Source organism: Pholcus phalangioides, unplaced genomic scaffold (genome assembly GCF_987345545.1).
Source record: "Pholcus phalangioides strain wild (caught in Gottingen) unplaced genomic scaffold, Ppha-v1.0 ptg000019l_1, whole genome shotgun sequence".
NCBI lineage: Eukaryota > Metazoa > Arthropoda > Arachnida > Araneae > Pholcidae > Pholcus > Pholcus phalangioides.
Genome location: NW_028301612.1, coordinates 9,844,426 through 9,868,275, shown reverse-complemented (window position 1 = coordinate 9,868,275; position 23,850 = coordinate 9,844,426). Strand labels below are relative to the sequence as shown.

The following is a 23,850-nucleotide window of genomic DNA, read 5'->3' as shown; positions in this document are numbered from 1 at the left end:
AAATATTACAATTCCTTCGAATTAAAATTTCGCAGAATTTTCTTTGTTTCCCGGAAACGTTTCCCTTTCGCTCTCGTGAAAAAGGATCTGTTGAGGGACGGTATAAAATATTACAATTTCTTCGAATTACAATTTCGCAGAATTTTCGTCATTTTTTCCCGGAAACGTTTCCCTTTCGCTCTCGTGAAAAAGGATCTGTTGAGGGGCGGTATAAAATATTACAATTTCTTCGAATTAAAATTTCGCAGAATTTTCTTTTTTTCCCGGAAACGTTTCCCTTTCGCTCTCGCGAAAAAGAATCTGTGGAGGGGCGGTATAAAATATTACAATTTCTTCGAATTAAAATTTCGCAGAATTTTCGTCATTTTTTCCCGGAAACGTTTCCCTTTCGCTCTCTTGAGAAGGGATCCCTTGAGGGGCGGTGTCGTCAAATTAAATTTTCACACGGTTTTCTTCGATTTTTCCGGGAAACCTTAACGTCTGGCTCTCTGGAGAAGAGATCTGTTTATAGGGTCGGTATTCTTATTCATAGTTGTAATTATAGTGATATAATTTATGCGTCGAAAAATAATTTCAATAGTTGATTTTAATAAAGTATAAAACTATAAGCATCTAAAAGTAGGCTTTGTAGATTCTACAATGTAGAACATTCGCGACAAACCACGGCATTCTTCCAAAAAAAGTGGGGACAGCCAAAATAAAGTGAAAATACGGGAATGTCCCGGGAAATGCGTGACATATGTGTCATATGCATAAGGTCACCACAAAACGTTTGCTAAGTAGGCCTATATTTTGCTATTTATCTTTTATTTTCTCTGTCCCGAATTTGTTTTTCAAAATGTCCCGTATTTTCGACTAAACTCACTTGACTCGCTGAAACTCGCTCAATCTTGACTGAAAACGTGGAGGAAGATAATTTTAATTTCTTACAAATCACGGTACGATTAATTATGATTGTAAACATAAACGTTCATGTCGTATATATATTTGTGACGTGTTTCTTTTTTACATAACAAAAACAAGACATTTTTAAATAAATATCAATAACATAACATTTATTTCGTGAAATACATTTTTATTTACAGCAATTTATTGTAGTCCTTCTTCGTACATACCCATCAGCATTTCTTTCCCATCAATTTTAACCATAATTATCAATTTTTCAATATTTGACAATTTTTTGAGAGATAGAATAACAATAAGCAGGGTGACCATACATCCCGTATTTCTCGGGACAGTCCCAGTTTTTTTGCTGTCCCGACTTTTTTGCAGAAATGTCCTGAGTTTTCAAATATTTTCAACGAAGTCAACTTGACTTTTTATTCTTCAAATCAACGATTAAAATTATCTTTCCAGCTTAGAAATTACATCACGATAATGAGGCTTTTGGAATAGACATCATAATCATCATCAGCATTCTCAAAGGGAACCCCCCCCCCCCCCCGAGCCAAGATTATAGTGTTATTTTACAGGAAAAAAGGTAAAACCCCCTCAGAAGGTAAAAAAAATCTCAATTCCCCCTCGAGAAAATTCTGCGTACGCCGATGATCATCAGTATCACTTGGAGGGATACGCACAGCATGCTTTTCCCATGGAAATCAATGTTAAAATTGCCGAATTTACCGTAGAAATGTGGAAATTTAGTAGGGTTTTCCGCCTCATCAATAATTTTAAAAGTTGAACTGAATTCTCGATTTTCGAAAAATTGAGTTCGCTTAGAAATATGAAGCACAGAAAATTAAATATAAAATAATTAGCCGGACCTACTTTTGAGTTAGATATTCATGCAATAACATTGATTTATATCTTCTCAAGCACAAAAATGAGAATTAATACTTCTGTATTGTTTTATAATATCCAATATCATCAATCTATATAGTTTAGGATGTTTTGAAGTTAATTATGGGCCCATAAATTACACTGAAGAAATTCCACAGCTTTAATCAAGCATTTTTTGAAGCAAAAGCAGGCAAATCCATAACTTGAGCTTCAAGAAAATTTTCGAAATATCTAGCACCCATCAAAAAAAAAAAAAAAACCAATTCATTTCTATGTTTCTTTAATTTTGATTTATGTCTTTCATGAGTTGCGCAGGAAGTCGCCATATTGGTTACCATGTATGTCTCTCCAGAAAAAGGGAAATATCACGTGATTCAAAAAGCCTCATTAAGAGACTAAAAACAAGAATATTCATCTCACACATTTGTCATGTTTTTTTTAATTCATTGCAATTTGAAGTGGCGCTTTATTTCTCGCGATTGGCGAATTTTCAGTGATTTTAGCACGAGTTAATGACTTCGCTTACTTTTGGCATCATTTACCGATAATTGACATTGTCCCGCACTTTCCCGTATTTCGAATCCCAATTTCACGTATTTTTCTCGAGCAAATATGGTCGGCCTAACAATAAGCAATTCTTTACTTAGAATCTCTATCTCCCGTATTTCCACCGATAAAATATGGTAAACCTACGTATACCAATTTGTTTTCCGTGACCGACATACCACGGTCACTTTCCCTCGAATAGATGAGTTAACGGGCGCTTTATACATTATATTTTTTGTTCATAAATCCGTAGATAAAAATTTCGGTTACTTCAAGACAAAATGATATCGCATAGTCCGCATTTGCAAGTTCCATTTATCAATGATGAAATAGTAATAGTAGAAAGACGGAACGGGGGTCTTTTTGACCCTGTACGCTGTTTAAGCTTACATATCTCTGCTAAGAATAAACCGAACCACCTGGAATTTCTGGACTTTTCCTGAATTAGCATGTTCTTATTGTATACCAAAGCTTCCTTTCGTTACCTTTTTAACAACGAAGCTACGAGCGGATATACCTAGAAAGACCGAAGGGGGTCATAGTGACCCTTAATTATATTCTAGCACATTATGCGGTAAATACTACTATCGTCGTCACAATTGATTTCTAAGTAGGTTATAATCCTTCTGAAAGTCTTTTTTCATTTGACCTTGTGTGTGACCTTTCTTTTCCTCTCATTCTTATCTGCAAGTGTCGTCAGCAGGTGTGTCATTTTTGGTTTTTGTCAAGCATTCTTGCCATATTATCCGTTAAATTGTTTATTCTGGGACGTAGAAAATTTGAGTGCATGTGATCTTTTCAAACAGTTTAGAACATAGTTTCAAAAACTTTTTGTTCCATCGCCCCCTTCTTCAGATAAATTTTTCCCTCATCACCCCCCAACTCAAGCGAACCCATAGGATCCTATGTTATACCCGTGTCTTCTATCGCCCACCAGGAGGCGACATTGCCCACTTTGGGAAACATTGGTTTAGAATGACAAGAAAACGTATATTTACTGAAGAAATACTCCAGGAGATGCAAAGATTAGAAGAGAAACTCTGGAAGCAGTTATGATGAAAGTGCAGAAGAGCATAGACCTACCCTATGTCGAACTGTAGTGAAGAAAGTAGCGGTTCTGATGACGAAGATTTAAATCAATATAAAATTATTTCTCTGGCGCGGTAGCCCATTGTCGAGAAGATACTCGCCTAAAGTACCAAAGGATGTTTAGAGGTGTCGCGAGTTTGATACCCGGTTCGTCTTTGTCAGAAAACTTTCCTGGCACAGGGGTACAACAGACACGGCGACTTGACCGCATGAAGTCCCTCATTGAGGAGTTAGTGCACCAACCTCTCGATGAGCTTAGAAACAAGCTTGCCGTTCGGAATCGGCAATAAATTGTAGGTCCCGGTCTAATTAGATCTCGTGTGCAGAAAATGACCGTGGTGTGACTCATTATAACTCGTTGAAGCCACAGAAACGATCTAAGAAACTGTAGCAGATGGGAGCATATGGAAAATCATAGAACCTTCCTCAACTTTAGGATGTCGAGGATCGCAAAATATACAAATACAACGCCACAACAGGCAAATTGCCCAACGAGGTGGCTGACTTAAGAACATCATGGATCCCCGAGCCCCTACCTACTACTGCTACACCACACATGCACCCCCCCCCCCCCCGCGAATCGGTACATGCGGGAATGTGCGTGTACGTGTAGTGCAATATATTGAGAGAAAATCAAGGCCCCACATTTTATGCGCTCAAAAAACATAAATGAAAGTGTTCTGGGTTCGTGACGCCTTATTTTCTGCGACAAAATGATTCGACATATACAGAAGCTGAAGCCCATCGTCGTCTAAATAAAACTTCTTGGTCAGTTTCTTTGCTTGAACTGGATGCAACGATATCCATTATGTATGCAAGAGGTGCAAAAAACTTCCTACTGAATTCATTGTGGTCGTCGAGATTTGGGGTCCTCTATTTTTTCTCCAAACAATGACAATATATCGTTTCAAAGAAATTTTGAAATTCATGCGATTCGAACTGACCAATTTTCTCTTGCATGTTCACTATGGATTTCATTCATAGAATACAGTGCGACTTGCTACAAAACAGGGCCCAATCTAACTGTGGACGAACAACTTCTACCCTCAAAAGCAAGATGTCCATTTACACAGTATATCCCAAGTAAGCCAGACAAATTTGGGATAGAATTCTGGCTTCTTGCCTGCGTTGATTCCAAATATATTCTGAATGGACAGAAAATCAGTTTCGATTACACTGGGACAGATAACACCAGACCAGAAAATCAACTTGTCTATGAACATGTAATTCGATTAGTCAAACCTTATCTAGGAGAACGTCGAAACAAAACAACAGATGATTATTTTACATCACTGAGATTATGTGCATTTTTGAAAAGGACAGGCTTGGTTGGGACCCTTCAAAAAGACCGTCGTGAGGTACCTCCAACTGCAAAAACAGAAACACAGGATCTATACTCGTCGACAGTATTCAAAACTGGAACTGATATCACGCTGACATCTTATCAGAGAAAAAAAAAATTAAAAATGTCTAGTTCTGAGTTCACTTCATACTGATGTAACTATCAACGAAAACGTGAAAAAGACCCCAGAAACAGTTGCCTACAATAACGAAATTAAATATGGAGCCGACATCGTGGATCAAATAGTGCGATTATACACCAATAAGAATGGAAGTCATCGCTGACCAATGCATGTTTTCGGAAAAAATTACGAACCTCAACAGATCCTTTTTCACGAGAGCGAAAGGAAAATGTTTTCGGGAAAAAATGACGAAAATTCTGCGAAATTTTAATTCGAAGGAATTGTAATATTTTATACCGCCCCTCAACAGATCCTTTTTCACGAGAGCGAAAGGGAAACGTTTCCGGGAAAAAAAGAAAATTCTGCGAAATTTTAATTCGAAGAAATTGTAATATTTTATCCGCCCCTCAACAGATCCTTTTTCACGAGAGCGAAAGGGAAACGTTTTCGGGAAAAAATGACGAAAATTCTGCGAAATTTTAATTCGAAGGAATTGCAATATTTTATACCGCCCCTCAACAGATCCTTTTTCACGAGAGCGAAAGGGAAACCTTTCCGGGAAAAAAATAAAATTCTGCGAAATTTTAATTCGAAGGAATTGTAATATTTTATACCGCCCCTCAACAGATCCTTTTTCACGAGAGCGAAAGGGAAACGTTTCCGGGAAAAAAAGAAAATTCTGCGAAATTTTAATTCGAAGAAATTGTAATATTTTATACCGCCCCTCAACAGATCCTTTTTCACGAGAGCGAAAGGGAAACGTTTTCGGGAAAAAATGACGAAAATTCTGCGAAATTTTAATTCGAAGGAATTGTAATATTTTATACCGCCCCTCAACAGATCCTTTTTCACGAGAGCGAAAGGGAAACGTTTCCGGGAAAAAAAGAAAATTCTGCGAAATTTTAATTCGAAGAAATTGTAATATTTTATACCGTCCCTCAACAGATCCTTTTTCACGAGAGCGAAAGGGAAACGTTTTCGGGAAAAAATGACGAAAATTCTGTGAAATTTTAATTCGAATGTAATATTTTATACCGCCCCTAAAGAGATTTGTTGGAAGAAGATATTTCATACTTTGCCTGAATTGTGTTTAGGCATTCTATAGAATGACTAGTCATTCTATAGAATGCCTAGGCAAAGTATAGAATAAAACCGGTATTTCATACTTTGCCTGAAACGACCAGGCATTCTATACAATGCCTAGGCATTCTATAGAATGCCTGGATTTCATACTTTGCCGGTAACATATACACGAGATACAAAAAAAAGCCAAAAAAAAAAAACGAAATGGGAATCTTATTGTGAAATATAGAACATCCATCGGAGCGAGTCATCTCGCTTAATACCTTATTGGTGAGCAAATGGGTTTGATAAATTGCGGACTAGAGGCCAGCATCAGTTTTATTGGGTTGAGTTCACTCGATCCGGTGGATTCGATGAAAATATACAAAATAGAAACATTGAGTGCGGAAATATATACAATTAGGGATCACCCGTGCCATCTCGCCTAGCACCTTATTCGTTTAGCAACATACATACGCGCGTCGTTTAGATATTCAGTCGTTACACTTCACTCACTTTCATTTCTGAAATATATATGGCGGCACTGAAAAATCGTACACGGCACTAGTAAATTGCCTAAGGAAATGGACCTGAGTTTTGCTCGGTTTAGAGGAAGGAAGGCAGTTGATTGATTTGGGAGGGGGGGGGGGGGAGATGGACAACATGTTTTACTGTAAAAACAACTTCAACGTATCTTTAGAAGCCGAGATATTGAAATAAAGCAGATCAAATTTGACGAGATATCTCGGGATTGCCGCCGAAAAGGTTAAAAAAAGATCCGTAAGAAGTTTTAAATTGTTCCTGGACAAAAACAATCTCAGTCCTATTTGCTTACTACATATAAATGCAGTATTGGTGGTTGGATCAAAAAATGTTCACATGATTCAAATTGGACTTGAAGTACATAAGATTTGTTTCATTTTATAATTGATGAATATGTGTAAAGTGTAAGATATAAAACTGTTTTTCTTCTAACAATTTGTATTTCCAGGATTTCCAAACAATGACAGCAATGAAAATTTCGTCTTTTCCATTTTATTCTCACTTTAGACTCGAAAAATTCTCGCGAATTTTCTGCTTTGACTTTATGATAGGCTTATTCCAGGCAAAAGTTGCTTCTGTACTTTTCCAAGTATTTCATGGAATAGAGAGGGCTGATAGCATCGGTGCTGATGCTAATCCCTTCGTGGTTGACTTAGGATGCTCGGAACATGAGGGGAAAGAAAGAAATTTTTTGAAACATGTTTCCATGTTTTATAAAATAACGTTTCTGTCTTTTGACCTGCTGACACAATTATGTACACAATCCAATTACTATGTATTTTTAGAGAACCCTAGCCTGTCAACAGTAGGGTAAAACTAACATATCTCACGACGGTCGTCTTGGTAAGTTTAATGAATTTATCACTTTTACCTTCGAATATGCATAATAACCAAATGTCGTTAGTAAATTTGATAAATACTTGAAATTTATTGACTTTATCTGTGATTATGCATAATACCCTAATGTAATTGGTGAATTTGATAAGTATGAAAAAAATTACTAATGAGTCCAGTATGTGTGATGAATATAGTTGCACCACCCGATTTGGTGATAACAAATTTTACGATCGTACCCCGATATACTGATACAATACATGTCGAATTATCTTGTATAGTGTATCATATAGTGCGATTTATCATGTTTACCAGCGACGCGACGCTTGAGTATTATGCATAATCGCTGGTAAAAGTAATAATTTTTTAGTACTTATTAAATTTATGACATGGATGTCGCTCTCCACTTGTTAATACAAGATATACAGAAGACTGGATGTTGTGAAGATATTTATTATTTGAGATGTTAATTTTTTAAGGAAGGAAAAAACTCATCTCTGCCTCTACCGGGAGTCGAACCCGGGTCCGAGGGTTCGAAGGCAATCGAGGGACCCGGGTTCGACTCCCGGTAGAGGCAGAGATGAGTTTTTTCCTTCCTTAAAAAATTAACATCTCAAATAATAAATATCTTCACAACATCCAGTCTTCTGTATATCTTATTAAATTTACCGACGACACTTTCGGTACTATTTACCATGATCACCGGTAAACGTGATTAATTTAGGAAATTTTATCAAACTTACCAAATGCCTGTTAAGTATGCATAATAACTGGATAACCTCATTTATCACATTTACTGCTACATATATATAAGAAAAAATATGTTAAAAAAAATTCTCTCTCTTTCACGATCTGCTGGCACAATTACATATACAACCCTATAATTCCGTAATTGCGACTCAATTACATTGTTCCAACTCTGTTGCGGCTATTTCGAGGAGTCCAGGGAGACTGGTATTGAGATGATTGAGTCCTCGCGGTCGACTCAGTATGGTTGGAACATTCATAAGAAAAAATCCAACATATACTTAATTTCATATTCTTATGCTCACGCTTATACGCTTTATTCCTCATCTTTGCTACCTTTTTTAGTATAACTTTGTTATAGATACCATTCCAATACACGGTTTCTTTAATTCATAGTGAGAGAAACATTTTATTGCTTACAAACTTTGACCTTTGAAGACACACCCCGCTTCCCATCTCATAGAGATATCGAAGCGTTCCCGGAGGATGGGTGTATCCGGATTGCTTACAAACTGTCTGTATTGATATACTAATTACTTTTTTCTCGCGAAGGAAACTCTTATTTCATACAATATGAACTCTGATTTTTCGAGTCATCATTTCCCGTCTTGGACACTTGGATCGAAATTCTAATGAATTGAACTCCATTCTTGTATCGTGTATGAGAGCAATGCCATTTCATCACTTTCTGAAGTCGAAGACGATGGAAAAAACATTATTCCTTAATTATGGGGGGTGGGGGGGGGGTCGAAGACCGAGAGAAGGTAACGTAACTTTTTCTTATCACCATATTTGATTTCTACATTCTACGTTACCTTTCTGATCTCTATCCTCCTCCTCGTCTTCTGGAACTTCATTGCTAAACTTTGAAGAGGATTTCATGAATTGTATTATCTCAAGATTGGAACCTGATTCACAGAATCCGAACTTGATGCTGAAATAGTAACGGTGAGTCTGATTTCTCTTTACCCATTTGTAGGCCTATTAGTGATAACGTGCACAAATACTCGTTGTGTTATTATGGGCCGTGAAACGTTATACAGAGCACTCAGCTAAAAAAAAGCCAAATTCTTCTTCATGTTGGAGTAAAATCTATTACAATGGTGTTGAGCAGAAAAGTATAATGATTTAAAAATAAATAAATAATAATAATAACATGTTGTTGTCAAAGATTGTTTTATCCACCAGTTTTCTCACGCACTTATACAAACACAAACAAAGGTCACAGCAGGTAGATTGTCGAACGAGAGGTGGCTGAAAAATTATGCCCATATGCAAGTCATATGTTTATTGTACTTCGTTTTAAACGCGTTAATTGTGTTAGAATTAACCACCCGTTGAGGTAAGCAAAACAACAACCTGTTAACAACCCTTCGGAGAAAGCTCTTCTAGGACGATCTTCATGTTTAGCGGGATGTCTTGATTTGCGAGCCATAATATCACACACTTATTTACGTTCAATTGGCATTATTATAGGCCAGAGCTTCTCAAACTTTTCTCATTCGCGGCTTCCTTGCCCAATTCATGGTTAATCTGCTGCTCCCCCAAAAGAGTTTGGCCAATAATGTAACTCATAAGAGAACCACTTTATGAGTTAACTCATGAATTTAACTCATAAAGAAGCATAAATAGGCACAAAAAATCAATATTGCCAACTCGCCACGAAGCCCTTGACAAACGTTAGTGACTCCCTACCTAGTAGCTGCGACGCGCACTTTGAGAAACACTGTCATAAGCATTTCATCTTTCGACATTTGTGATTAGACCCGGGAGATTACTTGGCGTCTTCAAGGGGCTCTAAGTGTGCTGAAATTAATATATTATCGTCAGTGTATACGTATGTCCAGGATGCCCTTTGGTACCATTGATTGATCATCCATAAAACATTCTACATTATCGGGCCCAAGCTGGAGCCTTAGTTAATTCATATGGATATACAATTTTTTTTCTGAAAATGAGGTTTCCATGGAATGTAATTACAAATGTATACCAGCTGATGGTGCATATCAAAGATCTAGATTGAAATGATGTACGTAATTGAAATACTATTTAATAAACAGCTTGTTATATATCTTATCACAGCATATAATGTTTATATGATGCGAAATTTTTTTTGAAGTAATTGCATTCTACTTTTTTACATTTGTATCTACTTTTGATGGAAAAAGTACAGTAAGTTGCTTCCTTTTTATGTGCTTCCTGATTTTAGAGGCAACGATACGCCATTCAGTCATCGTAGAATTTCTAGCGGATGGCCAGTATAAATTAGAACAGCTGCTAATATCACCGAAAAATCGCCTATCATTGCCAAAAACGATGTCAAACGTAAGTAAAATTGACAATTATTTCTTAGGCTGGGATTACACTATAAATGTTTTATAAAATCCATTTTATAAAACTTTAAAAATGCAACCAATAAAGGTCATAGGTTTACATTCAAGCAGATGCAACCGATGATTACAACCGGGATTTTATAGTGTAATCCCGGCCTTAAATCGAAAACTGCAAAATAAAGCTTGGGAAAAGAGAGCTTTGGGTAAAAATCCTTCATTGTTATACTGAAATGTGTAAAAAAAAAAAAATTGCTCCAGAATATGAAAATTTGCCTTAAATTTTCAAAAGAATGACGAGCGGCGCAGTTCCAGAGCACTTGAGCAGCCCGGACACATTTCCAGATCACTTGAAGGATCAACGGAACATTTAGAGATCGCTAAACTGGCTCTCTAGAGGACTTATCAATAGGAAGAACGTAGGACTTATTGAATAGGACTTGAATAGGACTTATCAATAGTTCAAGCGCTCCCCAAACTAGGGAAAAGGTTTTCTTGTTTTTGGCACACCCAGTGTGAAGATACCATCAAAAGAATATTTCATATTTTTATAAAGGGTGATTGATGACGTAACCATCAATGACCCCCTGAGGGAAAAGAATAAACGATGACAACAAAACAATTATAATTTTTGCAATGCTTTTTAATCATATACCATAGTCGACATTTTTTACAATTTGTCTTCCAATTGATCACAGGATCATTTTCCTATGGTATGGTATGGTACAATCACACACACAATGAATGTGAGGATCATTGGTCGCATAAGCACCGGCCGGTGGCACAATCGCCGATTCCTTTGGGTTCGCAAAAATCCCTGCAGTGATCGCAATTCACTGCTTCAGCAAAACCTAAATGTGAATCCGGAATATATATATATGAATAATAATAATATCTATTCACATGTAAATCATGTTACGAATTATATAAGAGCTTTTTCTCACATTCATCGCGTTGACAGCTATTACAATAATCGAAAGTCTGATGATTTTTTAAAACAGCATGATGATATTAAAGGAATAGATGTATTAGATTTTATCTGTTTCCCGTCCATGTTACGGGGCTTCAGAAGCTACATCGATACGGGATCCGGAAATTTCGTCTCCGACGTTTCGTGCCCGGTACATTTCGCCTGCCCTGACCATATGAGTGACTGACGGTGTGAGTGATCAAGTGATTAGGTGAGTGACCATATGTGTGCATGAATGACCGTATGCGTTACCGTATGATTTACCGAGTGAGTTGCAGGATGTATCACCGAGTGGGTGATGGTATGAATATGTGACTGACCGTATGAATGTGTGATTGTGATTGATCGTATGAATATTTGATTATGAGTAACCGTATGGATATTTGATTGTGAGTAACCGTATGGATATTTGATTGTGAGTGACCGTATGAATATGTCAATGTGAGTGACTGAATGGCCGAGTGAGAGTGAGAAAACACATAATATTAACAAGGGGCGAAATGTCGGGTGTAAAATATCCGAGGCTGAATGTCCATGTCCAACTCACGTAGTCACTCATTTGCTCACTCATACAGTCATTCACTTTGTCACTCATGTGGTCATACATACGGTCAACTATACGCTCAAGGCAGGCAAAATGTCAGGCGCTGAAATGTCCAACTCATTTGATCACTCATATGGTCAGGACAGGTGAAAAGTCTGGGGATAAATGTCCAACTCACTTGAACACTCACACGGTCATTCTCATGGTCACCCATACCGTCAGGACAGGCAAAATATTCGTAAACCCATCGATGCAGTTATATTCACAAAATATTCTAATCTATATAATCTATAGCATACGCATGAACAATTTTTTTCTTATAGATTCCATTAAAATCACAAACGTGTGCAAATATGGGAGTGACCAACACAGTGTGCAAGCATGTAAATCACTAAAAAAGGGACTAAGAGAGCGTATGAGGATCGGCGTGACCAAAGCAGTGTGCAAGCACGCGTGGGATCAAAACAGCGTGACTGGATGTGAGTGATCATGACAGTTTGCAAGCACGTAGTTGAATAAAACATTGTGTGCAAGCATTTAAAAGACTAAAAACATGATTATAAGAGAGTGTGTGGTCATGGCTATGATAAAAACAGTGTGCAAGCATGCGAGTGACTAAAACAATGACTTAGAGGGCGTTTGTGCATGGTAGTGGCCAAAAGAGTGACTTAGAGACGCAGGTGTATTTGCAGGAGCGGGGGGGGGGGCAAGCTGGGTATTTCATAGTGTGACAAATTCTAGGAAAGAGGAGTAGTCAAGAAAATTAGACTAGAGATAATGGGAGAAGGACCTCAAAATTCTCTTGCGGCAAAACCGTAGATGTGCCTCCGCACATGAACGTTGATTGATTATTTCATGCCTTCAAAATTATTTAAGTTTAAATGATACTTACCGCCCATCATAGAAATCACTAACATCACCAGACTCAACAATAAGATTATCTTCATTTTTCGAATATAACTATATAAATAAATATGTTTTGAATTATATGCGTGAAATATTCCATCTAAAATATCAATGTGTGTAATATTATTGCAGTGTAATAAATTCTATTCATATTAACTTGAGAAATAAAATTTTGTTTTCATATCTGTGAGCATCACACTGAAAAAAATTCATTCAAATATTATTAAGGATAGGATTTTTACACACAGGGCAGTCATTTCAACTTTTTCCAGAGGGGGGGGGGAGCACATGTACTCAATGTATGTACATATGTATTTGTATATATATATATATATACCATTTTTAGTGTACAGTCAAACCTCGTTAATGAGTTACTCTTGGGAGAGCAAAAATATGGCTTGATAAGCGGAGTGACTCGTTAAACGGAGTAAGCCATAGCTGTGCCAATTCCTGCCTGAAGATAATTGGGACTTCCAAAAAGTGATCCGGTAAGCGGAGTGACGTGTTAACCGGGTGACGCACTAACGAGGTTTGACTGTATTTTCAAAAGCCAGGCGAAAAGTCTGGGGGGAGGCGCCCCCCTCCAAATGACGGGCCTGGATTTTTATGACCTGAAAACCTACAGAATATGCTCCATGAAAAATGCATTTATACCCTAAAAAGAAAACTAAGAATATGCTTTTATAAATAAGCTGACCATATTTCTTTGAGAAAAATACGTGAAATTACTGGAACACATTGTCAAAAACGATGCCAAACGTACACAAATGAACTTGAGAACAGCTGCTATTACCGAAAAATCGCCTATCATTGCCAAAAACGATATCAAAGGTAAATAAAGTTGACTATTATTTCTTAGGCCGGAACACTATAAATGTTTTATAAAATCCCTTTTATAAAACTTGAAGAATCCAACCTATAAAGCTGATAGATTTACATTCGATCAGATGCAACCGATGATTATAAACCGGGATTATACTTTTATAGTGTAATCTCGGCCTTAAAATCGAAATCGTCGGGAAATCCCTAAAATTATTATTGTATATCATGAAAATATTGCCCTAAATTGCCTAAAATTACTTAAATTTTACTGAAAATCATGAAAAAAATACTCTACCATGAAAAAATAGCGAAATATGCGAAATGCATAAAAAAATATGCGAAGTCATAGAAATCCTATCCCTAATTATTATTGATATCAATGAATACACACTTTTGTTCAGAAACTGATTTTGGGCCGTTTGAATACATAAATATTTTTTTATAAGTGAAAAAATTCCAGACATTATACGAATACATCATACGTGGATGTTACGTGACGTACAAGCAAAAATAATTATCATATTCACTATACTAAACGGAACTTACTTAATAGGCAAAACAGGCTTGAGAGAGGAATCTTTGCTTGAGTGTCAATACACCTAAATTGAAGAATATTGAATTTCACTTCATCGTTCACTTTTATGGGGAAAAAAATAATGAAGAAACAAAATGAAGGTATCTCGTCAACTTCTCGGAATAAATTTCACATTAATGGGCAATTATTTTGATGAATACCAGGGTTGCAATCGATGTTTCGCAATGGCTATTGTCTATTATATTTAGAAGAACGGGGCGTGCGTCGCAAAAATCATGTATTTGTCAACATCCGTAATTCAATATAGGCAATCGTAAAACAATCAGTGCATTTAAATTTCGATGCAGAGGATGAAGCAAAGTAAACGCGTGAAAATATTGTAGAACGGAGACAGCTGGAATTATCAAAATTTCCACATAATTAAAACACATTTCAGGGTAAAAATGGTCTATAGTATCAATTATGAGCCGGGTGAAATGCCATCATCTTAATTTCAGTGATATTCATTAGGAATAGCACAAATGAAATAGAGAAATTTAGAATAGTGATTTTGCCGAATACCCAATATTCGGCGGCCACATATCAATGTTATTAGAATTCATCGCAATTATAACTAAAATTGATGTTTTTCATTAAAAAAATTTATTCTCGTTAATTTTAAATGATTGAAATTGAATTTTAATTATGCAATATATTAAAAAAATGACAATTGGAAGACTATTATTGCCATGACACTGACAATCAAATATAACGGTACATTGTATTTTAACACATTACTTACGGAATCAGTTTTTTTTTCAACACTTGTTACAATTTTAAATTTAATTACGAAAATGTCAACCATTATTTACATTAGTAATGCATCCTGTGTGAAATTTACGACTTATTTTTCATCTTTAGGTGTTCTCTGCCTCTTTCAGCAGTTCAATACTTATCTTGTCCAAGTACATCCTTCAGCTTGTGAATTTGTGTAATTCACGCTCGCTTTCACCTTATATATAGTGCTATACGTATCAGTTTCATGTTTTTCTTATTCTAGAAATTTAACCTAACATAGTCTTTATTCACGAATAGAATATACCCCACGCAATAAAATATAATCAATAAATTTGTAATTAAGAAGGAAAATTATAATCAATATATATATATATTTAATTACATTGATGTACTCAGATTTACCCAGATATTCGGCCGAATACCTGAGCATCATTCGGTATTCGGCAAAAGTGCTGAATTCGTCCCATCTCTAATATTCATACAGTACCATTATTTTGTGAAATATTTGACAATATTGAATGTTCTTATAGGACTTCAGCAATATTCAGAAAACGGGCATAATTTACATTCGCATAGTTACAATAGTGATTGTATGATAAATGGCTTTTTCTGTATTGCATTACTTCTTGACTGAGAATAGTTGTGAGGGAAGAGAAAACCATTTGTGTGTGTGTGCATGGACTCGCGCGTGTGAAATATATGTTTCTTAAAAAAGGAGAGAGAAACTATTGTTCAACGAATTTTTTGTTCCGCATTTTTTTTTAAAGTCAAAAGTTATGAGTTGTAAAACATCTGCATAGATGATGCTCAAGAATCGACCAAAATATGTTGATGTGTCTGGTCTTAACCCTCACGGCGGCAATCCCGAGATATTTCGTCAAACTTGATCTGCTTTATTTGCCTCATCGTGAAATATCTCGAGTTCTTGAAACGCTTTTATTTCGGCATTGATGAGCCCAAATAAGCGTTAAAGTCATTTTTACAGTAAAAAAGGTTTTCACAACCCCCCCCCCCCTCCCGATCCCAGTCGATCAACTGCCAGTGAGCGGAGTCAGCAGACGATAGAGTTAGATAACAGAAAGCTAGTTAAGCAGACTGCGTTTTTTCCCCTTTCTTTTAGCATCGTAAGACATTGAAAACTTTTAAGAAAAAAGTATTTCTTTCCCAAAAGAAAAGCCACACACGTCATGGCAGGTGTCTTTGTACAGAGGCGTCGGGAATGTTATGCACCTGTTGGTGCTTGGCTTGACTTTTATGTGGGAAATTTTGATTTCTGGATGAATTCTGGTGGATGCTCAGACCAGTGGCACAGAATAGTCTGTGGGTGCTCAGGCACCCACTGCACCCCCGGCTCCGACGCCACTGTCTTTGTATCATAGTGAGGGAAATGAAAGCAATGGGCGGAGTCAATTTTCTTGTTGAAGGGGAAGCGTTTATCAGCTCGCAATCTGAAAAAAAAAATTGTTCTTGAGACTAGGAGGCAATTTCTATTTACAAGGTTAAGTGATATCCAATGTGGCAGTTATAAAGTTGATCAGGAGAATTCTAAAAACCTCTTAAAGGGTCGAATCAAACTGTGAAGAAACGGTGTTTCATAGCGAAAACAAGAATTTATTTTAGATTTTCCTGGGTTTTTCCCCTACTTTTATTCAATGTTGTTTAACTGTGTATTCATAACGGAAAACTATATTTGTTTATAAAAACTATATTTGTAAAATGGGCTTCAAAATTAGCTAAAAACTGATGTGATGCAGTGAAAATAAGACTTAGTATATATTATTTACACTATTCAGTACAAAATTTTTTTCAGTAATCCTATAATATGGCAAAGATATAAAATAAGCGTATGAAATTAAATATGAGAATGTCTATAATATGATTCTGTCAAATAGGTATTGATTTCTTACTGATAAGGAGAATTTTTATGATGATCACCCAGAAATCTTTTTTTCATTATTCTTGCACATTCACGTCATGTTCAAGTTGCACAACCCATGCAAAAATTAACAGACTTGTTTCTATATTTTGATGTTACCTGACATCAGACTCGTTTATTTATTTATTTATTATTTTTTTTTTGATGGCTAACGAACAGTTACATGATCAAGAGCGCACGAACACTTCCAATTGCGCAAGGGCAACAAGTATGATGAACGCAGCTCTTCAATTAAGATTTTAGAGAAACTGCGTTCGGAAAATAGTTCTGGCCTTCTGTACCGCTCTATACAAAATTCAGAGTTTTTTAACTGAGATTTAAGATGCTGATAACGAAATTTCGTTTTAACGAAGTTAGTCCACCGGTCTCTTGGCGTTCGTTATAACGGGATTCCACTGTAGTTACTGAATCAAGTGAGAAGGATACGTTCAAAGTGCTTAGATAGATTACTCAGAAGCTTATCGTCGAAAAATTTTGGCTATGAGAGGGTTAGAGCCAGATTTGTGGATAGATTTGATTACTGAAAGTTTTTCTTACTTTCGGGAAGAGTTTTTTTATTAGTTTCTTTTACTTTCGGGAAGCTATTAAAAATGTTGGTGAGAGACATAAGGGCAGATTATTGGGAGCAAGATTGGAGATTTCGTCCACGCCAGAGGCTTTCTTGATCGAGAGCTTGTTAATGAGTTCTCTAAATCTCCTCCATAGTTGTTAGCTCTGAAGCCCACTGAGACTCTGATAACGTGGTCTGTTGAGAAATACCTCAATTTAATTCAAGTGTTCCCGCTGAGTGTCAATCGATTGATTACTGTTCGGTTTGAATTGACCCTCATAAGCTTCAGCAAGCACTTTGCTATCTCAGCATCAGTGAAGCCATTTCGACTGGTTCATTTTGTATTTTTGTAATTTTCTTGCAGATCTTTTCATGGGGTGCTTTCACTCGCAGTGACCTCTTCGACGAAGTTCGAGAAGCGTTTGTTGATTTCTTTCCTGATTTTATTTTCCAGTCTATTGAGTGCAACTTTCTCCAAAGCACGACGAAATCCTTGTAAGGGATGTTTCTCTTTAAAACATTCATCAAAAATGAAATTATATTCATCAAAATAAATAACTTTATATCTTGTCAAAAGTTATAATTTCAAGTCACTATTATGATTTTTATTTTCAAATATAGGCACAAATTTATATGCCCTGAAAATATTTTTATTTGTTTCAAATTTTGAATATAAAATAAACTCTGCTTTGATAAATATCCCATATGTACTTCTAGAACGAAACGATGAATCTCTTCTCTAATTGTGTAAAGTACAAATGACTGAATACCAAGCGGAGATTATTTGAAAAAAAAGTCACATTCCTCTGTGAGGAATCGAACCACCAACCTCGCACTTTCCGGGGTCGTGTTCTATCATTAAACTACAGACGAGCAAATGCAACCGATCAGTTCATTGGTTGTACTTTTCAAGTTTTATAAAAGCACCTTTACAAAACTTAGATCAAATCAAATTTATTGTTATCATATAAAAGTATAGGAAAAAAAGAAAAAAATTACCCATTGTGCTAAATGCTAGTAATGTATGTAATCCTGACCTAAGGCTTGGATTACACTATAAAAGTTTTATGGAAGTTCTTTTATGTAACTTGAAAAATGCAACCACTAAGCGTATCGGTTACATTTGAACGAATAAACTCATTGGTTTAATATCTTTGGTAAATATCTTCTTATTGGTAAAATATCTTTTATCAAACTTTTATGGCGTATCATCTCTCCCTCATCATAATGAAATAACAGCTTCTTGCACACACACACACACACAGCATTTGATTACATCCGATTATATTTTTCGTCAAAAAGGTCTGAAGAAACGACAACTCGGAAAGAAATACAAAAATTCACAGAAACTTCATTATCACCGAGTTGACACTATTTTTCAATTTTTTAACGGTATAAAAGTTTCTGCGTCTGACTTTATTAGAGTTTTTGTTCTATCTGCATTAGAAGTATTTTTAATATACTTTTAACTGCTGTCACGCCTTATTCATGCTAATGTTTTCCATTGAAATGCCCTTTTTTCTAAACTGTTCCTCTTCAGGTAAGGGGAAAAAAAGATTGAAACACGACTTGTTCAAAACGTCTTGAAGCACTAAGTATGAATACGTTGCAAGCTGTTCAAGTTCGAATTCAGAGAAAAAAAGACACCCAATAATTGAAATCCCTCGTAAAATTATATAAAATTAAATTATATCCACAGGATTTTTAAAACAAATTGAGTGTCTCGATGTTAATAGAAATATTTTAACAGTTATTTGTGAATGTAGGAGACACTTTCCCATAGGGATATCATGATAAACCAAAATCGTGCATCTACATTTCTTATGTTATATCAGCATCCCCATGGCAATCTCTGACATGAAACGGAATGAAATTAAAATTAAACTTCACACAAGAATTGGAAGAATCGAATAATTCTATTTACATCTTCGATGAAAGAATATTTACAACTCAATACAAATACAACGCCACAACAGAGGCAAAATGCCCAACGAAGTGAGACTGTTTGCTGCTAGGAATTTTCTTCCCAGTGAAATGCGGTGTAAGGAAAAGACATTCACAAATATTTTTCTTTGCGAAAATCACGTGTGTCCATTGTTCTATTCCTGCTTGATCTTTCAATATAGAAGCTGGTGGATTTACTACTCTGGCACTCAGAAGTTTTGCAATGAAAAAAAAAAAGAGTCCAATATATATAGAATAGTATAATAGAAACATCACTTATATTCAAACATTTTGAAAATTTTTGTGTCTCAGCACTGAGGCGTTGCGTGCTTTAACGGGAGGATGTCTTATTAAAGTGATTTATATCAATTTCATGGCACAAAATATAGTAAATAAAATTATAAAACAAAATAGAACATAAAATTGCTCCGCATAATCTCTCACACAAGTTATTCAAATAAGATTACACTAAAAAGTTTTATAAAAGTTCGTTTATAAAACTTGAAAAATACAACCGATAGGCCGATCAGTTAAGTTCGCTCGAATGTAACAGATGTGTTTTTTGGTTACATTTTTCAAGTTTTATAGTGTAATACCAGCCTTAGGCCGGGATTACACTATAAAAGTTTTGTAAAAGCTTTTGATAAAACGTGAAAGATTCAACCAATATTATCTTATTGGTTGAATTTTTCAACTTTCATAAAAGTTCTTTCATAAAACTTTATAGTATAATTCCGGATTACGCTATAAAAATTTTATAACAATTATTTTAAAAAAAGCAACTAATAAATTTATCGGTTGCATTAGAGCAAATGCAACCGATAAATTTATTAGTTGCTTTTTTCAAGTTTTATAAAATAACTTTCATAAACCTTTTATAGTGAAATCCCATCCTTAGCTTAGTCACTTCTGAAATATAAAATTTCATTTTTTTTCAGTTTATAGCCTGAATATTGAGTGAAATAAACTTGTAGGTATCGGGGGAACCACCAAAAATATTCAAGTGTTAGGGTCTTCAAACGACCCTGAGTGAACAAACCTTACGTGGATAACATTGTTTAATAAAACAATTTTTTTTAAAGTTTAAAAAAATAAAAGGAACAGCTTTGGTATAAGGGACAGGTTGGCGATTTTCGGCGACTTTTTTTTTCCCGGCGCCAAATATGTCAGACGGCCCGAGAAAAAGCCGCCAGACACTACGTGCGCCAGAAAAAAAAAGTCGCCAGCATAGAAAACAGTAAAAACAAATGGCATAAACAAAAATAAGCTGTGGAGTATTTAAAAAATAAAACTGGATAAAAAAAAATGAAATCAGGGTTTAAATAAAACCCGGACCGTTGTGAATAAATAACGGTCCTGCTGTATAAATAAAAATATTCTACTTATTATAAATTAAAACCCGGACTCTCTTTCCGAGAATCCGGGTTCTTATAAATAATCAACGGTATAAAATAAATAAATAAAATAAAAAGGATGCAGGGGCATCCTGCATGTAGAAAAGAATAAATATTGGAAAATATTAAAGGTACAACCTGAGGGAAAAGATGTCCAAAATAATTCCAATTAATCCGACACACACACTACATCATATATACGGAAGGAAGAGAAAATATGAAGAACTATCCCAACGGTTTTTCATAACGCCGCGGCTATTACGTGACGTCATTTGGAAGAAAAAAAGAGAAAACCAGTTTGAAAATGGCAGTAAAACCCGTTTGAAAGACGCGCTAGGACGCTAAGAACCCGGAAAAACAACAGTCAGCGCCACCGACTGGCAGAATTCTACGAACATTCTGGAACAACGACAGCCCAGCAGAACAACATACAAACCAGAGCGCGCCAACGATGGCAACTTATCGCCGGAAAAAAAGTCGCCAATTTGGCGTGTCCCTTATACCAAAGCTGTTCCATTCAAAAAGAAAAAATTAATTTTTTTAAATTAAATTTAAAAGTTATTAAAGTATTTAGTCAATTAAATATTCGTAATGAACAGAACGGGGCTTATAATTTTGGTCCCGTCAGTGGCCGTTGTTGGCAGGTTTTATTGTATAAAATTGTAAAGTATGGACAAAAGGCAGTTAAAGTTGCTATATCTCAATCTCAGAAGGAAACAAAGGGATAGACGTATGTGGGTACATGATATTTGATGAACAGGGACCCTCATATGGTGTTTTTAAGGGTATTTATGGCAATTATTATGGCAAATAATTAAAAAAATTCAGTGCACAATAAGCTTTAAAAAGTAGCCAAAGATGCGGACGAATTCGCTCCGCATCCGCATTGTGCGAATAGCCCCGAATAAACCTATTATCAAAATTTCTATGTGCGGATGCGTAGCCCGCACTTAGGTTTTGACACATGCGGACGACGTCCGGACCCGCATGAACATTTCCTAGGTGCGGAGATTTTTCGGCTCGTCTGAAAGGCGCAGTATATTCGAATTGTTGAAACTTCTTCCGGACCCGCATCCGCTCCGTGTGAAAGGCCTCTTAGTGGTATTTCGAGGGGTTTACAGAAAACTGATGAGTTACCGATTATTTACCGGTGATGAATGACAAATAAAAAATAATTTTCGTAACAATGTTGATAAAATTCCTTAACAAATTGCGAAAAAGTGGAAGTTCAAATTCGATAAAACACAACCGGCTATTAAAATATTAAAATCTCTCATAATTGCATAAAATTATCGACACAATTTACGAAAAAAATTTACTCTTAAAGTAAACAAAAAAAAATTTAAATGTTCCTCAAGTACACGAGGTGTTCCCCATAGGAAAACATTTGGAGGGGGGCCTAAAATCATGCACTTACTCCTCAAATAAATATCAGTCTGTGGCCAGTTCAATTTCTTACATGAAGCACAAATCAAACATACATAATCAATAATTTTATTTGCATCTTCGTTGACAAATATTTACAACTCAATTTCGTTTAGGAATGAAATTCCTTCTCAGTGAAGTGCCGTAGAAGACATTAGTATTATTTTTCTGTCGATAGCTTGAATTAGATGTTGTCTTTCTGCGTGATCTTTCAATATAGAAGCTCATGGATCTCTCTCCTGGCTCTCAGAAGTTTTTCAATGAATGAAAGAAGATGAAAAACAAGTTGTATAGATAAGAAGGAAATAGGAGAATGACTCTCAGAGATTAATCAGTGAAAGACTAATTGAATAACTGGTAATGAACTTGAATGCAATTTCAAAATCAAACTAATTCTCACTAAAGAAGCCGGTAAAGGATCCTGATGTGTCCATTCAATGGTATAAGTTTGAAGTGGGAATTTCTTACAGCACGGTGAAGTTAGATTGCCTCATAAAACCAACATCAGACGCAAAAAAGATGAATATAAGAGATCCCTCTATCAGTCAAACCATATTGAACCATATTTGGATCACATTATCGTAGAAATTCGGAAAGTACGACACATCGGAATGGAAGAGGTAGAAATGGTTCATTGATAACTATACTATGATGAGGTTCGTACACAGCAATAAAAGTAAGAAGAAATTCTTATCAAGTAATAAGCAATAGTTGACATGGACTAAAGAAAAGAATTGAAGTTTCATAGGAAAAAGAGTTTACAAATTCAAGCAATTCATTATGTTGAAACTACAGCATGACGTTTTTGACTAAAATTAAAGTGTAGGTTTAAAAATTTAATAAAAGCCAATAACTCGAGAAAATTGTAAGGAATGGTGAAGAAATTGACAGAATAATATATTTAGCACGAAATGTCTCTAATGGGTGAGAACAAACTAAAGAATTCAATATTTTTTTGATGAGGATGGATCAGAAGAAATAAATTAGGAAAAATACTTCGGAGAAGAATTAGAAGGGATATCAAGTTCACATAGTGTGATGGAGCACTTGGATTATCGAGCATGTGAATATTAGGAACGACAAATTAGAACAAACGGCAGAGAGAAGCCACTGCAAAACTCTAGGTGCCAGGTGAGAACTTGACGAAACGATATTCCCGTACTTTGGAATGTCGACGTTCTTGCAATCAACCTGAAAATGCAAGATAGACATCACTTTCAAAAACATACATTAATAAAAGTGATTTCATTTCCAATGCCACCAACTTATTTATCAATTCATGAAGGATTAAATAGATCAGTATATTTTGATCTGATTACTACAGTTCTTATGGACTAAAATGGGAGTGCAGGATTCACAAAAACCAATAATGAGTTATAACATTAACTGTAGGGCAAAAAGATAAGGATTTTTCTGATCTATTGCAAACATGAAAGAAAATTTACTTTGAACTTATATATGTATTTGCTTTTCCAATGTTATTTTTTTCCCTTGCCATACTGGTGCTGCCATCTGTCTCTTTATATTCAAAAGTGGAACTCGCAAATGCTTAAATTTCCATACTAAGTATGTATCGTGTGTTTTAGGTTTACCTGCTAACAGCGGAGAGTATTTTTCAAATGGGGGCCTGACTCGCAGCTGTTTTATGATGCAA

The 23,850-nt window shown here is 35.6% G+C and overlaps 1 long non-coding RNA gene across 5 annotated transcripts in view; it reads right to left on the bottom strand.

Annotated features, from left to right (window-relative positions):
* Window positions 1-11,015: 11,015 nt before the first annotated feature.
* LOC149071202 (uncharacterized) overlaps window positions 11,016-23,850 on the bottom strand; it is a 37,570-nt gene continuing 24,735 nt past the window's right edge. For 2 of the 5 annotated variants that reach the window (XR_016194707.1, XR_016194708.1), the window contains 3 exons: window positions 14,182-14,234; window positions 12,800-12,867; window positions 11,016-11,244 (listed from right to left, as the gene is read on the bottom strand). This is a non-coding gene — a long non-coding RNA (uncharacterized LOC149071202). Of the gene's footprint in view, window positions 11,245-12,799; window positions 12,868-14,181; window positions 14,235-20,909; window positions 20,969-22,249; window positions 23,388-23,850 lie in introns of those variants that run through there. The other 3 variants (XR_016194705.1, XR_016194706.1, XR_016194709.1) reach the window with 2 other exon arrangements.